Raw genomic sequence first — 6056 nt, forward strand, 5'->3', positions numbered from 1 at the left:
GCTTACAGCAGTACTACTCACACACGATGCAGTGTTCATAGCACTACTAATCACACAAGGCTGTGTTCATAGCAGTATTGATTACGCGAGGCCGTGTTTGCTTGCAGCAGTACTAACAAAAGGATGCTATGTTTACAGCAGTACTAATCACACAATGCAGTTCACAGTAATACTTATGACACCATTCAGTCTTCATAGCAGTACTATTCACACGATGCAGTGTTTATAGCATGGAGTACTAGCAGTAGCGGCTGGGGTTGTGGAGGAGTGGGGGGGCGGGTTCACAGACAAAAAAAAAAAAGTAAATTAAAAAACCGTCACTGCAACCGGCCACGTTGCACAGAGTCCCAGACTCCACTGTGGCCAATCCTGAGGCTGCTCTCATGTCATGACAGCAGCCTCGGGATTGGCCTGAACGCTCTGAATTTGCGCCCCCAGGGAAACTGTAAGCCCGTGCTTGCTCCCTCCAACCCAGCACGGCAGCTGGGGTTGGAGAGAACTTCACTGGGCATGGCGCTTTGGCCGGCCTGAGATGGCTGGCCAAACTGTCATGCGCAGTGAATGCATTGCACCTACTGCTCCCCTCAGTGCCCGTCACCCCCAGGCCCTGCCCCATGACTTGGCAGGAAAGATAAAATAAAATTATAATAAAACGTGTTTTGAGGGGGGAGGCGACGCTCCTCGGACATAGCGGAGGAGCCGCGCTGAATATTAGTCAGTTGATGAAACGGCTAAAGCGGAGACAATTCATCTTGCTATGATTATAGCAGCAGTTTTCACACGGTCCAAAGTTTTAGCAGTACAATTTATCCCAGGCCGCAGCGAAAGCAAACCCAACAACAGATGCAGTGTTTATAGCAGCGGTACGCATGCTGTACAGTATAGCACTGAACACCTCATTCTGTGACTAAAGCAAACACAACCACCCATGCAGTGATCATAGCAGCAGTAAACCCATCATGCTGCCTTTATAGCTTGCAGTGGAATTAATGCTGATGCAGTGACTAAAACAGAGACTATCGCACATGCAGTGTTTGTGGAAGTGATAGATAGCCCAATGCGACTCACTGCAAGCTGCGACTAAAGCAAACACAATCACTAATGCAGTGACAATACCAGCATTATTCAGGCTATCCCAGTATTACTCACACCACACATTGTTCATAGTGGTACAACACACTCCAGGCCACCACTAAACCAATCACAATCAACCATGCAAAGTTTAATACAGTGGTCACACCAGCGAAACTCCACTGTATGCTGTGCATAAAGTAAACACAATCACTCATACAGTGATTACACCAGTATTACTCACACCATGCAGTGCTTATAATTCTAAAACACAATCCAGGCAATGAGTAGCACAAACATAAATAAACCATGCAGTGTTTACAGGAGTACTAATCACAGGATGCAGTGTGTGTAGCATGCAGAGCTACTCAGATGATGCAACGAAAGCGGAGACAGTCAATCTTGCAGTGTTTATAGCAGCAGTATTCACAACCGTGCAAAGTTTTGGCTGCACAATTTATCCAAGGCCACAGCCAAAGAAGCCGCAGTATGTATGTTAATTATTGTTTGTAGCAGCACTACAGACTCCAGGCCTTGGCTAAAGCAAACCTAATAATCTACAGTGTTTATAACATTAGTACTCATGTTATGCAGTGTTCATAGCAGTGCAACACAGGGCCATCTTAGCAGCATAATAGGCCCCTTTGCAAAGCAGTGCACTGGGCCCAGCCTACATAACCACACACAGGAATACAAATGTAAATTTGGCTAAATTCTGGTCTGTGCATAGATTAGCATGGGGCATCTATGCTCGTGGGGCCACCGGGCAACTACCCAGTGTGCCCATGCGTTAAGAAGGCACTGGTGCAACATACTGCAGATCATGACCAACACATACATAATCACCTACGCGGTGTTTCTAGCAGCAGTACTCATAGCATACAATTTGTATAGCGGTGAACCAGCACCAGGCCATGACTAAAGCGCAAACAATAGCCCAAGCAATGTGTAGCAGTGGTGCTCTCACCGTGCAGTGCCTAGCAGTGCTGCCTAAACAATCAACCATCCAATGTCTATCGCAGAAGTACTCACTCCATGCAGCATTTATAGCAGTGAAACCATCTCAATGTACCGACCAAAGCGTAAACAATCAACCATCCAATGTCTATCGCAGAAGTACTCACTCCATGCAGCATTTATAGCAGTGAAACCATCTCAATGTAGCGACTAAAGCAAAAACAATCAATCACACAATGTCCATATCAGAAGTACTCACACCATGCAGGGTTTATAGCAGTGCAAATCAATCCTGGCAGTGACTGAACCAACACAATCACAGATTCACTGTTTGCAGAGTTATTGCTGACAATAGCGGTGGTTACAGCTTGGCAAGCACTTCTGGCAGTATGTAAAGTTGCAACATTCACTCTTGCAGTGCATAAGTTGCATCTTACACTTGCGTTCATTGAAGCACTGCCAAGAGCTGCTGAAAGGCTAGGGCGGGTCTGCTGCACTTAAAAAAATATATCTATTGGCATTCACATTCACTGCTATTAAAGTCAGCAACACCCACTCTGTGCACTTTTCAAGTAGCAGCACTGCACCTATACCTTGATAAAAACAATATCATTTACTGGGCTGACCCCGAAAAACACAAGCACGCCTCCAGGCGCTATTAACTTGGTTGCAGTTTTCAAAACAGGGGCACGCGTTCTTTGCACTGTTGAAAGAAGCAGTTGTCACTTTATGCAACGTTTAAATCAGCAGCAAAGTCCAAAATGCAGTGTTAATAAAAGCAGGTCTCAGCCCATGCGGCGTTTGTAGCAGGCACATTCAGCCTCTGCAGTGGTCATATGAGCTTGCAGTGTTTACTGCAGGAAGACAGTCTGTGAAGTTATGTTATGTTAAAACTACTTCTATAGCGCACGACTCACCCGGGGGCATCTCGGCGCTTGCCTAGAAATACATCCTGAGTGCCAGAAATCATACCAGCAACAGAGTTAAAAACAAAATTAAAACAGGTAACTTTTAGTTGTTTCCTGAAGGTACTATATATGGGAATTTCACGCAGAGCCATATGTAATTTATTCCAGTATCTTGGGGCAAGATACGAGAACGCTTTTCCCCCTGTACGACTCCAACGTATTCGAGGTATCTGTAGAAGGGCTAGTGTGCTGGATCTGAGACTTCTGCGAGGTGCATATTTTACAAGCTTCTTTTGTAGATAGCAAGGGCCTTTGGCTTTCAAAGCATTGTAGGTAAGACAGCAGATTCTAAAATATGATCTCTTCCTCACGGGTAGCCAGTGTAACTCTCTCAACAGAGGGCCGGAGGGAGAGCCTGCTGGACGGTTCAGAATCATTCTGGCCGCAGTGTTCTGGATCACCTGCAATTTAGCAAGTAAGGTCTCTCCCACTTCGACCAACAGAGCGTTACCATAGTCCAATCTGCTAATCACCATAGCTTGAACCAGAGTCCTACGATGGTTGGTGGGCAGATAAGGAAGAGTCTTGCGTAATAGACGCAGGTTATAATAACAGGAACTGGTAGTGGCAGCAATGTGGTCTTTCATAGTTAATGTTTGATCCAGTTTTAGACCTAAGTTTTTTACACATTGTTTAGGAGCAGGAGCTGCTCCCAATTGTGAGGGCCACCAATCGTCTGACCAAATGGCTGAGGCTTTCCCCATCAGCATGACCTCGGTTTTTCCAGGGTTCAACTGAAGACAGTTCTCTGTCATCCAGTTGGAGATTGCAAGCATACCGACGGAGAACCACATTTTTTCTGCTTCTAGGTTGGAACCGATCGTAAACATAAGCTGAGTATCATCAGCGTATGAGATTATCTCAAAACCTAGTTGCTCTACGATTTTTGCCAGGGGGGCCATATAAATATTGAATAACGTCGGGCTTAGACAGGAGCCCTGAGGTACGCCCCTATCCAAACACGTTTTTTCTGACAAATATGGCCCTAACATAATGGTTTGCATTCTGACTGACATAAAATGCTGAAGCCATTTTAAGGCTGTACCCTGGGTGCCACAAGAGTATAATCTCTCTGCGAGCTTTGAATGTGAGATGGTATTGAACGCCGCGGAGAGATCTGATAGGATCAGTACTACTGAACCACCTGCATCCATTGTCTGCCTAAGGGAGTCAGTCACGGCCAGAATGGCGGTCTCTGTACTGAATCCCGGTCGGAAGCCTGATTGCAATGGATCCAGAATTTTTATTGGATTCCAGATATATACTTAACTGCCTATTTATTATACTTTCCAACTGCTTGCCCATCAAGGAAATAGGACGGTAGTTACTGAGTACTCGAGGATCAACTGTAGGTTTTTTCAATATTGGGCGTACGAATGCCTCCTTCCATGCTGAGGGGATAATACCCGATTGTATTGAGTGATTAAAAATATTTTGAATTGCTGGGGCAACACTAGTGGCTAGGAGAGTCATTTATTTTGGAGGACAGAGGTCTTGAGGCGAGCCAGACGTAGCAGTGGACAGTAGGTTAGACACCTCCTCAAACGTGGTTAATTCGAAACAGTCTAGAGTGCTGTATGCCACCTTCCCTGAGTCTCCTAATCTAGTGAGAGACTCAAGGTTCTGAATGGTGGTAGATGGAAAATTTGCATATATGTTAGAAATCTTCTCATGAAAATAGATTGCTAACGATTTGCAGAACTCTTGAGATTCTACTGGGGATTGTCTGCAAACTTGTGGGGACACAAAGTCCCTTACTATGTTAAAAAGGGCTTTTGAAGAATTACCGGCGTGTTCAATTTGATTCATAATAAACAGACGTCTAGCCGTTTTTAAGTTTTGGTGATAGCTAGCCAGTGACTGTTTATAGCGTAATCTGTTTTGAGGATCCTTACTCGATCGCCAAAGTCTCTCCAGTATCTTACATTTAGATTTTTCAATCTTTAACTCAAGAGTATACCAGGGAGCTGACAGCCGCCGTTGAAACAAACCATAGTTTTTTTGTGGGATCACTGTGTCCAGTGCTGTCACAAAAGCAGAATTAAAGCCTTCCAGCATCTTGGATACTTCCATGTCATTCTCTGGTGGTTTCAAATGGAATGCCTCATTAAAAGCTTCCAAAGAGAGGTCTCGCCATGGTCTACGTACCTGCACGGAAATTGAATGGAAAACAAAATCATGGAATGGTCTGTCCAAGTAAGGGGATCCAGAGGGTTACAAGTCAGATGATCTATGTTGGAGAAGATTAAAACGAGTGGCCAGCCAGATGTGTTGGACCTTTAACTCTTTGAGTAAGTCCAATCAGGTCTAGGCTGGAAAGAAGTTTATTTACTTCAGAGTTGGTGTAATCTTCACCATGAAAGTTGAAATCACCCAAGTGCTTCTGTCAGGAACATTCAGTCCATGCACTTTTTAAAACAGCAGCACTAAACTCTAGTAGGGTTTGTATTAGAAATATTCAGTCCATGCAGTATTTATAGCAGAAACACCCAGTACATTCAGTGGCCACTGCATGAACAGTCTGGCTGTGCAGTGTTTCTGGTAGGAATATTGAGTCCATGCACTTTTTATTCATAAAACAAACTCTTTCTCTGGCAATGCCCCCAAAATCTGGAACTCTCTCCCAGTATGTCTCAGAACTAAACCCTCCTTCATGAGCTTTTAGAGAAAATTAAAATAATTCCTCCTCACACAGCACCTTAACCATCCAGGCTCAAACGCTTAGTTCATCTCTGGAAGCACAACCCCGATCAATGCGTTTTTATGTTCTCATGGACAATGCAATAGTTGGATACTCAGCGACACTGCAATGTATTGTAGTGCTATTGACTGCAACCGTCTTTGACTCTGTTGTAAAGTGCTCTGATATCCTCAGGTCTTGCCAGCGCTATATAAAACTCTTTGGATAAAAAAAAGAATTCGAAATTAAATTTAAAATAAAAATGTAAACATCACTCAACCCAAGCAGTACATGTATTAGGAACATTAAGTCCATGTAGTGCTTATAGCAGCCACACTCAGTGCATGCGGTGCTTATTGCAGGAACGTTAATTCTTTGCG

This window comes from Triturus cristatus, chromosome 12 (genome assembly GCF_964204655.1).
Source record: "Triturus cristatus chromosome 12, aTriCri1.1, whole genome shotgun sequence".
NCBI lineage: Eukaryota > Metazoa > Chordata > Amphibia > Caudata > Salamandridae > Triturus > Triturus cristatus.